Below are 12,048 nucleotides of genomic sequence, written 5' to 3' on the forward strand. Positions count from 1 at the left end.
GTGAGGACTGTCTCACGATTTGGAGGTAGAGTAATTGTTGTCTGTCTTGGGACTCGAACCCTCCCCACCGGGTAGCGGCTCCCACCATTCTTCCACAGTCCTCGGGCACGGATAAGGTGTTGGAAGACCTTTTGGGCCGGCCTGTTAGCAACTGTTGTCTTCCAGTAATCACAGCTCCCCTTGTTGAAGAGCAACTGGTCTAATTCTTTCAGGACATTCATGCCCACGATAGCTGGCACCTCTCTGTCGTACCGGCCCTTCGTTAACACAATCCCTTTTTTGCCTAAGTTCTGGCCACAGGCATGTATGTCCATCCACACGACCCCTACAACCGGAATGGGAAGATTGTTTGCAGCCCTCAGTTTGATATGTGCCCCTTTGTCAATGGATACAGTTTGTCCAAAATGTTGGTAGAAGAACTGTTCTGGCATGGTGGTCACTTGGGACCCAGTATCCATCAGGCATCTTACTTCTTTCCCTTCAAATTCGGCCGTGATCGTCGGCGTGCAAGCTGCTATATCTTCAGGGCGTTGGTTTTCTCTAAGCTCAGTTGGTCTCCCCGCCATGTGCCCATCCATGGAGGGAGGCACTAGTTTAACGGCGGTCTTTCTTGAGACGTCTTCCTCTCCGGACAGTGTCGGAATAAATGATTCCGATTTCCACAGTTCCAACACTGGTAGTCTCCAGCGGGTCTTGATCGTCTCTGCTCGATCTGTCCCCTCTCTTCTTGATAGGTATGCATGCGGGTATTTGGCCGCGGTGCTGTAGTTCTCACTTCTGACGCCGGGGCTTGCATATTCTTCAGCAACTCTTGTAGAGCAGTAACAGTCTCTTGTAACTGATCCACTTTAGCCTCAAGCTGGCTCGGTTCTCGGTTTTTCTCACCCGGGACTACCTTATGCATACAAACTTCACCCCAGGCGTTCTGCGGGTCGCAATTTTCAGTTTGTGCGCGGGAGACTGCTTCTTCCAATATCTGCTGGAAAGTTAGTTTTTTTTCTACCCTGAGCCGTTCACGGAGGGCACCTTTGATCTTGGGGTTATGTAACCCACGGAGGAATTGATCTCGTAGGGTACGGTCAGCATAACCGGGGGTTTGTGCTAGCTCTGGCTCTGCTGTAAGCATTTGTCTCATTATTCTCTGGAGTGCATTTGCATACTGTGGCAGACCTTCTTCTTCACCCTGCAGCCTGTAGAACAGTTGCACCTGTAAATCTCCTGCTTCTGGTTTCCCGCCATACACTCTCTCAAGAATCTTCACCACCTGCTCTAACGTCTTTCGTTCACTCTCAGGGCGCAATAAAATGGTCTCTTGAGCATGGCCTTCAAGGGCAATCAACAATATCTCCCCTTGATTTTCTGCAGTCACTCCTGCTACTCTCAACATGCCCCTCACTCTCTGCGCCCAGTCATGGAGAGGTACATTGCTGCCAGTAAATTTTGGTATATGGGTCAGCATAGCCCCCAGGGACAGCTGCCTTGCTGGTATTCCCCCATCAGGTTGTATTAGAACACCTCCATCAGCGACACCCCCCTGTCCGTCCATTGTTCCGTACCAGCCTGCATATCCTGCCGACTACGCCAAATGTAATAACCTGCAGGTAACGGGATACGCAAGGACTGCACGGAACCACGGGGGTTAATCAATGCAAATTTAATAACATATTGCACAACACAGGTGGAGGAAAAATGCGGGAAAGGAGCACAGCAGTAGAGATAATGCAATATACATACAACTACTTTGAATAGCTTGTCAAGGATAGGAAGCCTCAGATTGTACTCCCAAAAGCAAAACACAGAAATCCTTATTAAACAAAAAAACGCAGAGTCCTTGTTATCTTACTCGTATAACACAGTGCAGAGTCTTTTCCTATCTGTCCCTAACTAAAGTAGTGTGCACACTTAACTGCAGGTTTCAGCGTGGGGTACCTCGTCACCGTTGGGGCCCGTATTCCGCCGGCAGACACCTCTAAAGTTCAGTCTTTGTCCCGGATCTGTAATTTGCCCGTGCTGTCTGGCTCCTCACTCCACATCCAGCCATTCTTGGATCTGTGTCTTGGGGAGATGTCACGCAACACTCAGGTACTTGGACCTTGTTCAGCAGGGCAGAATGCGGCCTTGCCTTCTTCCGCACGTCCGGACACACACTTCTCTACATAAAAACAGCTACCAAACCAAAGCTCCTCTGCACATCCTGTTCAGGACTGTACCAAGTAAATCAAGCAGCAGGGGTTTGTGCCCGCTGTTCTTTGTTTTTACAGTAGGTGGCAGCATAACAAGGAAAAGTCCACAGTCTTCTAACCTATATATGTAAATGTTAACAGATCTTACACTAGCAGCACATATTGTGTCTGCTTTTTTTGGCTGTAAATCTAATATTATATCAAAAAAAGTCTGAAAATGTAAGAATCTTGTTCACAATCTTTGGAATTTTTCAGTGTAGGCATGCAAGGATTTTTAAATTTGCTGCATGTCAATCTATGTTGCATGCAACTTTTAGTTTTGTTTCAGACTTTCCCCCTGAATTCAATGAGTCAACATCTGCAACAAACCAAAACAGTTGATTTTTCTGAAGATTACATGAGGATCTGGAGCCAAATCTGAGGGTGCAAATAATCCATTAACGCAGGGGTGGGATTCAGCCGGTTCTGTCCGGTGCTGGAGAACCGGTTGTTAAAATAGCAGCCGGTTCCCAGAACCGGCAAGAAACAGCTCTGGAGATCCGGTTCCCTGCTGTATTCATTTATGTTAGTGTCTCTTTAAGACTCTAGCACAAATGAATCTGCATACCTCCGTGCCGCATACCTCCGGCAAGCCAGGGGTCACAGGGCATAACACCACCACACCCTACACCCCAGTTAGGAACACCAAGGCTAACCTAAAATCCTTGTTGCCTTCCTCCAGGGGCTGATGTCCACACCAGGGGGTGGGCCAGGCGGTTGGCTCCGCCCACCGAGGAGTTCACAGCCCTGGAGGCGGGAGAACCAGGCAGTTGAAGCCAGACTAGAGTCTGAGGAGGAGTTCAAGCTAGGGGAGTGAAGTAGAAGGAAGTAGTAGTGGAGCTAAGGAGAAAAGCTGAAGTGACAGTAAAAGCGAGAGTAGTAAGGCCTGAAGTTGTTCCGGGTGTGTGCCCCGGACAGTGACAGCAAGGTCAGCAGATGGCGGTGATAGTCCGCAGGGGTGACTGCTTGGAGGTTGCTGCAAGGACCGCGGACGGGTGGTGACCCGGCGGTCTGGAGCAGTATACGAAGAACAGTCAGCACCAGGGCAGGGGCCTTTCGGATCCCGGCAAGGCTAGGAGTCGCCATAATTTGCCAAATCCGTCAGTGAAGGGGACGTCTGTCTCCTAACAACCAAGTCCCGATTGAAGGCAACAGTCCAACCATAACGGAGAGACACCGCCACCGCCAGGGCACCAGTTTCTCAGGGCCAGCGCCTGCGGGCAAAGTAGGGCTCCTCCGGCCCATATCCAAGCCGGGGAGCGGGTTACCGGTGGGAACCCATCGCAACCATCATCATCTTAGGTGCAGGGAAAAGGGACCGTCACCGTCACCTACTGGGGAAAGCAAGTGCAGCCGTCCGTGGGAACCGTCTTTCCAGCCGTGTGTTTTACCGAGAACTGTGTCATCGTCTCAGGCTGAGTGAGTACCACAGTGCCGCAAGGCACAGAGCTGCCCCTGCGTCCCTGCACCCCACCAAGCCCTGCATCACCCACCTCATCACTGGGCCCCGGGACAACCAACCCCCTACCCACGGAGGGGAGGACTCACATCTAGCTGCTCCATACCACCACTCCCGGGATCCCCATACAGAGCAGCAGTGGTGTCAACAAATCACCACAACCGTGGGTGGCGTCACGGACAATAAGCTATCCCAAAACACCAATTCCCCTTTCACTCACGGGCGAGGAACGCCGCTCGAGCCCCCGGGATCCGGCCCATCGCTCGAGCCACCGAGCAGCGGCAGCAGCGGGCCGCAGCAGCCGGACCCGAGCAGTAGGGAGGGCGCGGCGTCCCCTCCTCCGCCCGCGACAACTTGGCGTCACGAACAGGATCTTACCGCTCTGCCGTTGGGTAGAGGTGTGCCTTGTGACCGCCGGAGGTATCCGGCCGGAAAAATTGAGAAGTCGCCATCTTTGGCGCGAAAAGTTCCCGCTCGAGCGTCTTCTCGAGTAGTAGAGGCGCGAAGGCCAAAACCCCGCCCCGAGAGAGGAGGGGCCGGAAAGAAGCTAAGGGGGACGCAATGGCGGCTGGCTGCATGTGAACGCAGCTATAAAAGCAGGGACTCCAGGACTCTGCGGACATCTTGTTCCTGCGAGAAGCCGCCAGCAGCATGTGGATGCCGTCCCGCAACACCGTAGCCTCTGCGCCTGGAACCGCGGCGTGGGTGGAGATCCAGACCGCGCAGCTCTACCAAAGGCTGCAGGTCAAGATGCAGCTCCTCATGGAGAAGTTGGAGACCGACATGGCGGACGTTATAGCAACCGTGTGGAGACGCGAGGAGGAAGCGGAGGAAGGGAGGGTGAGTGACCCACGCCCCGATGCCCTTGAAGGGCCGGTCATCGCGGCTGCGGGACCCGGTCCAAGCCCTTTCCCCCCGCTGCCTCCCTCGCCACCCATCTCGGAAGCCGTGACCCCGCCATTAGGCCCGCTACCACCGCAACCGGTAGCGATACCCAGCATGCCCGCCCAGGCGGGCCGACCTGTAGCCGGAGCCCGTAGTCGACCGGAGGTGTTGCCCTGGAAGGCTCCGAAAACCGAACCGGAGGCGTCTTCCGAGAAAGTCCCCGAGCCGGAGCCGATGACCCGCTCCGTGCCGAAGGCCCAACTGCGGAAAGCCCCTGTGCCCATCCCCCACACCTCGGCTGAGGTTGCGCCGGGTTGCCGATGCAAGGCAGCGTCTAAGGCCAAGTCACCGCGGGACCTGTCGCCCAGAGTACCAGCAGTGGGCAATGTCAAACAGGTCTTGCGGCGCCCGACCCGTGCGCCGGAGCTCGCAGCAGCGCCGTACTGGGACAGGGAGCCGGTACCGTTGGGCCTGGAGATCGGTGAGAGGGAGAGGAAGAAAGCGGAGCTGGTGGCCCGTGCAATCAGAGAAAAAGAGAGTCTCCGTCAGGCAACCTTCTGTGTCCGGGGGCCGCTGTACGAAGGGCAGGTGAGGCGGTTTGATGTCCGCCGGGGCTATGGGTTTATATATGAACCGGGCCTGGAGGCCAAAGTGTTTATAGCCCGGCGGGATGTGAATGCCCACCTGCCTGAGGAGCATCCCGGCCGTAACCTGATGCCGGGCGACATCGTGCAGTACACCCGGCACTGTGGGGAGAGGGGGTGGTTCGCGCTGGATGCTAAGCTAAGGGGCAGCCAGGAGTCCCGTGTGAGCGCCGCACCCCCTCCCTCAGGTGATGCCGAAGAGTATGAGTAACGGCAGCGGAGCGCCGTTGCACCGTCCCCGTTGGGACCACCGCTGAGTTTTGTTTTGAAAGTTTTAAAGATAAGCAAAAATGATAACCGAACAGTTACCAGATTGTCTGACCGTGATTGAAAGAACCGGCCGTTGCCGGCACCGTTGTCCCCGTGGGGACCGTTTAAAAAGTTGCATGAGTAACTGCTCATGGACAAGCCCGTGAACTTGCAGGGCAACCACAGACGTTAGTGGCTTGTAAATAAGTTGTGTTACCGTTACCATTTCCGCAATTACCGCCTCCGGAGAGGCAGGTTGGAGGGAGGGCCCACAGCAGAGCAGGCTGGGGCCTAGCCACCACAGGAACCGGTGGCTACCCTCTGGAGGGGAAGGACAGATCCCGCTCGGGTAACTTGGTGCAGGACTGGGGTCAAGGGGTGCTGCCTGGGCTTTAGGAGCAGCATCAGGGCCAGGTTACTTGGGTGCGAGAGAGCGGAGACCGTAACCGTAAACCGTTTGCAACGTTTAAGTACTGAACCTCCCGATGTGGGATGATGTCATAAGTTGTTATGTTTACCGTTTTACCTTATATATTTTTCAGAAAATAAAACCGGTGTTGGACGGGCAGCCCGCGGACGGTCTGCATTTTGCTAAGGGGGAATGTGACGCCCTGGGCAAGCCAGGGGTCACAGGGCATAACACCACCACACCCTACACCCCAGTTAGGAACACCAAGGCTAACCTAAAATCCTTGTTGCCTTCCTCCAGGGGCTGATGTCCACACCAGGGGGTGGGCCAGGCGGTTGGCTCCGCCCACCGAGGAGTTCACAGCCCTGGAGGCGGGAGAACCAGGCAGTGAAGCCAGACTAGAGTCTGAGGAGGAGTTCAAGCTAGGGGAGTGAAGTAGAAGGAAGTAGTAGTGGAGCTAAGGAGAAAAGCTGAAGTGACAGAAAAAGCGAGAGTAGTAAGGCCTGAAGTTGTTCCGGGTGTGTGCCCCGGACAGTGACAGCAAGGTCAGCAGACGGCGGTGATAGTCTGCAGGGGTGACTGCTTGGAGGTTGCTAGAAGGACCGCGGACGGGTGGTGACCCGGCGGTCTGGAGCAGTATACGAAGAACAGTCAGCACCAGGGCAGGGGCCTTTCGGATCCCGGCAAGGCTAGGAGTCGCCATAATTTGCCAAATCCGTCAGTGAAGGGGACGTCTGTCTCCTAACAACCAAGTCCCGATTGAAGGCAACAGTCCAACCGTAACGGAGAGACACCGCCACCGCCAGGGCACCAGTTTCTCAGGGCCAGCGCCTGCGGGCAAAGTAGGGCTCCTCCGGCCCATATCCAAGCCGGGGAGCGGGTTACCGGTGGGAACCCATCGCAACCATCATCATCTTAGGTGCAGGGAAAAGGGACCGTCACCGTCACCTACTGGGGAAAGCAAGTGCAGCCGTCCACGGGAACCGTCTTTCCAGCCATGTGTTTTACCGAGAACTGTGTCATCGTCTCAGGCTGAGTGAGTACCACAGTGCCGCAAGGCACAGACCTGCCCCCGCGTCCCTGCACCCCACCAAGCCCTGCATCACCCACCTCATCACTGGGCCCCGGGACAACCAACCCCCTACCCACGGAGGGGAGGACTCACATCTAGCTGCTCCATACCACCACTCCCGGGATCCCCATACAGAGCAGCGGTGGTGTCAACAAATCACCACAACCGTGGGTGGCGTCACGGACAATAAGCTATCCCAAAACACCAATTCCCCTTTCACTCACGGGCGAGGAACGCCGCTCGAGCCCCCGGGATCCGGCCCATCGCTCGAGCCACCGAGCAGCGGCAGCAGCGGGCCGCAGCAGCCGGACCCGAGCAGTAGGGAGGGCGAGGCGTCCCCTCTTCCTCCCGCGACACCGCAATTCCTGGTTCAGTGCAGCCTCGGCTCCCTGACCCGGCGTACATTGACGCGCTGACGCTGCAGACACAGGTCACGGCAGTGTGAGGAGGGAGCTCCTCCTCCTGCTGTCTGTCAGCGTCACTGTGACTGCAGAGAGCCGCGGAGGAGGACGGGAGACACAGGAGAGGCCGGTGCTGCTTGGATCAGGTAAGCCGCTCAGTGAGCCGTAGCTGCAGGGAGAGGGGCCGCATAAGATGGGAACTGTTACTATATGTGGCTATATGGAGAAAGGGGCCATAATAGGATGGGATCTGCAGGGGGAGAGGAGGCCATAATAGGATGGGATCTGCAGGGGAAAAGGGGGCCATAATAGGATGGGATCTGCAGGGGAAAAAGGGGCCATAATAGGATGGGATCTGCAGGGGAAAAGAGGCCATAATAGTGTAAGGGGTGGGCAGACCCTTTACAAGGAGGTGGTTTACCCTGAAAGTTGTTAATACCGATGTGATTTAATAAAAATGTTTTACTGTTTTAGTGGGTTCCCCTAGTGGCCGGGTGGGACGGCTGTCCCCATAGGAACCGGGTAGAGGAAAGGAGGAGCCGGCAGAAGAAAGGGGAGGGAGGAAAAGGGTTGTTAAGAAAAAGCTAGAACCAGAGGTAGTCGAGTCCGGGACGGGAGAGAAGAAGCAGAAGGGGCAGAGTGTGGGAGCTGGGTGAACAGGAAAGTGAGAGAAAAGAAGAGAAGAAGTGTCCTCAAGTGTGAAGCAGTATTGGTGTGGGTCCAGTCTGTGTTAGCCGGAGTGGGAGCCAGGTGAAGTGGAGTAGCCGGGCACATCCCCACTAGAGGAGACGTCCAGAACAGGTTTTCCCCTAGCAAAAGTGTGAAGTCATCTGATGTGTTTTGCCTCTGTGATGAAGAAGTGTTCAATAAACATGCCTGCTGGTTCAATCGACCTACATCTGCAAAGTGTTTGTACTTCTGACGGCGTTATCTGCACCACCACACTCTGCCCCACCAAGTCATCTCCTGTCCCAAAAGTGACGGCGGAGCCAGGGGTAAGCCTGCTAGAAAAAGGGGCCACGACTACAATCCCCGAGGCACCCCTGCCACTCCGTTACAATAGGATGGGATCTGCAGGGGAAAAAGGGGCCATAATAGGATGGGATCTTCAGGGGAAAAAGGGGCCATAATAGGATGGGATCTGCAGGGGGAGAAGAGGCCATAATAGGATGGGATCTGCAGGGGAAAAAGGGGCCATAATAGGATGGGATCTGCAGGGGGGGAAGAAGCCATAATAGGATGGGATCTGCAGGGGAAAAAGGGGCCATAATAGCATGGGATCTGCAGGGGGAGAAGAGGCCATAATAGGATGGGATCTGCAGGGGAAAAAGGGGCCATAATAGGATGGGATCTGCAGGGGAAAAAGGGGCCATAATAGGATGGGATCTGCAGGGGAGAAAAGGGCCATAATAGGATGGTATCTGCAGGGGGAAAAGGGGCCATAATAGGATGGTATCTGCAGGGGGAAAAGGGGCCATAATAGGATGGGATCTGCAGGGGAAAAAGGGGGCATAATAGGATGGGATCTGCAGCGGAAAAAGGGGCCATAATAGGATGGGATCTGCAGGGGAAAGAGGCCATAATGGGATGGGATCTGCAGGGGAGAAAGGGGCCATAATAGGATGGGATCTGCAGGGGAAAAAGGCCATTATAGGATGGGATCTGCAGGGGAGAAAGGGGCCATAATAGGATGGGATCTGCAGGGCGAAAGGGGCCATAATAGGATGGGATCTGCAGGGCGAAAGGGGCCATAATAAGATGGGATCTGCAGGGCGAAAGGGGCCATAATAGGATGATATCTGCAGGGGAAAAAGGGGCCATAATGGGATGGGATCTGCAGGGGGAAAGGGGCTATAATAAGATGGTATCTGCAGGGGGAAAGGGGCCATAATGGGATGGCATCTGCAGGGGAAAAGGGGCCATAATGGGATGGGATCTGCAGGGGAAAAGGGGCCATAATAGATGGGATCTGCAGGGGAAAAGGGGCCATAATGGGATGGGATCTGCAGGGGGGGAGAGACCACATGGGATGGGATCTGCAGGGGGGGAGAGACCACATGGGACGGGATCTGTATGGGGAAGGTCGTCCGTTCCAATTTAGCAATAATTTTTAGTAATAATTTTTAAAAACTGTAGAAAAACCATTTAATACAATATGACTGACAGTGACGGGAACAACTGGTGCTGGACAGGAGAGTGAAGGTATAGGAGGGGAAGAAGGGGAAAGAGATTATACTTTAAATTACTTGTATTTTTGGTTGAGGAAAGTGTGTGAAAATGGGTGTGGCTAACAAAGTGGGTGGGGTTACAGAATGGGTGTGGTTTTCAAATGGGTGGGGTTTACAGAGAACCTGTTGTTAAAAATTTTAATCCCACCCCTGCATTAACGTCTGCAGCAGTGACATGTGATGGGAAGTCATTATGTAGGATGGAGACATAATATCATTCCAGTTTCCCTGCTATGGATTGGCTGCAGCAAATCCGGTATATGTGGATGTATCCATATACTATAGTGGGGTTGCTAACCATCCATAAATTATAGGTCAGTCTGTAAAAATGTGACACTTTTTTGCCCTGTCCGTAAAAAAAATTGAAGGCATCCATGTTTTTTTGGACTACAAAACACATACAGCTGCACGCTAAAATGCTAACAATATATAAGGGAACTCTCATATTGCATTACTGCTATAGGAATATTTGAAAAAAAGAGATATTTAGCTGATGCATTGGCTAATGTATATGAGCCCAGTAACCAACGGCAAGGTATATCTCTATGTACCGGAAACCCTACCCTTAAATACCCCTATCTGGGTTAAATACCTACATGTCTGGGCAGAAAGGATCTGGCTATAAAGGGGAATGAACACAGCCTGATTACAGGGTGAAGTGCTCAGTCAGAAAGAAATGTACTACATATATATATATATATAAAAAAAACTGACCTGCACATCGAACAGGTGTGAACAGGTGTTAGCTGAAAAGACATTTGTAACTACAAAACATATACAGCTTCATGCTTTTTATATATATATATATATATATATATATATATATATATATATATATATATATATATTTGTAATGCATTATATGTGTAGAGGTATTTTAAGTTAGGTTCCCAGTATATAGAGATTACCTTGCTGTGGTGATTGGGCTCACATACATTGGCCAATACATAAGCTAAATATCTCTTTTTTTTTAAATATCCCTATAGCAGTAATGCAATACCAGAGTTCTCTTATTCATTGCTAGCATTTCAGTATACAGCTGTATATGTTTTGTAGTTATAATGTGTTTTCAGCTTGCACCTGTTCACACCTGTTGGATAAAAACTTATACAGATTATTTTGACTGTAATTATCATCATTTTACAGTTCACAGTGAATACAGCTGATGTCTTCATACCAGAGTTATGGTGTATAGACATGGATCACTTCTAATCATAACGATTATGTTTTTTTAAACTTGTTTGTAAAAAACAAAGTTCGTGTTTTTTTGAAAAGCCATCCAGAAAAAATAAAAGGGCATGTTGGCAACCCTGCCATATAGTGATCGCAGTCAAGAATCAAATTTCAGGTCGGGGCATACCAGGACTGAAGAGACGCGTCAGAATGTTGTATGCAGCAGTATGTGTTGATGATCTTATGACAGAAGACGATAATCTAAAAGTTTTGTGAATATTTTTTAAAGCAGTAACGGTCTGAACTTTTCAGAACAGTTAGTTTATCTTTGAGATACAATCACTGATATCAGTAGTATATAACGCATTAAAGTACTGGCACCATAAATGTATCCTCCCAAAATGTACTCTCTCACCACCGCCTCCATCTCCAACTGAAACCAATGTTCTTCTGTTAATACATTTACTGACGGAAAATGTTTTAGTACAATATTACGCAATTCTGAACCAAGTGCCATTTTCTGAAGTGAGGCACATTGATGCAAGAAGTCATTACCTGAACAAGAAGCGATATGGTCCTTTCTCCAGGCTGTATGGAAGCCTTATGCAGTGCCTAGGCTGCATCACTTTTGTTTGCCATGTTTGTATTGCTTCCTGCTGCTTTCACTATGGGAACAACTTTCCAGACAATTGTCATAAGAAAGTATCTGCTGAGCAATTCAGTCCTCGCCCCAAAAGTCACGTGTCCTGCACAAAACAAAGTTGTGAAAATCCCCTCACTGTTGTGACCTCTCTTTACATGGTGATTATTACTAGAGAGAAGGGAACAAAGCAGAGTCATGTACTTATTACTGTCCAGTGTACTGTATACATACGAAGTATAAACTGCAATACAATGTACGTGAGGCTGTGTATAACATAATATCAAGCAGATTTGTTGTTTAGCCCTTTCCCACCCGGCGTTTTCAGTTTTTTGTTTTCCTTTTTTCCAAGAGTCATTTCCTTTTTTATTTTTCCATCTATATAGCCATATCATGGCGAGTTTTATTTTTTAATTACATCTTTAATTACACCTTTAATTCTGTCTCATATTGTGAAAGTCCAGAGAAGTAAACGGTGCATAAAAAGGCAGGAGTAGAGCAGCAGACGAGCCCCCTCACGGACGACGGCCGTTTTTATGCACCGCACTAAATAAACGTTCTAACTGGATTCTGGTGAGTGCCGTCCATTTACTTCTCAGGACTTTCACGCTAAGCATATACTTGCTGCGGACTGGCACTTTGGCACCAGCTACGTGGAGACCCTTG

General features: G+C 51.3%; 1 protein-coding gene across 1 annotated transcript in view; it reads right to left on the minus strand.

Annotated features, from left to right (window-relative positions):
* Positions 1-11,388, minus strand: part of LOC142302328 (uncharacterized) — a 213,082-nt gene extending 201,694 nt beyond the window's left edge. The window contains exon 1 of the mRNA XM_075343390.1: positions 11,298-11,388. The gene's annotated coding sequence lies outside the window, so the exon portion shown is untranslated. The remainder of the gene's footprint in view (positions 1-11,297) is intronic.
* Positions 11,389-12,048: the final 660 nt, after the last annotated feature.

The sequence above is a fragment of the Anomaloglossus baeobatrachus genome, chromosome 4 (assembly GCF_048569485.1).
Source record: "Anomaloglossus baeobatrachus isolate aAnoBae1 chromosome 4, aAnoBae1.hap1, whole genome shotgun sequence".
Lineage (NCBI taxonomy): Eukaryota > Metazoa > Chordata > Amphibia > Anura > Aromobatidae > Anomaloglossus > Anomaloglossus baeobatrachus.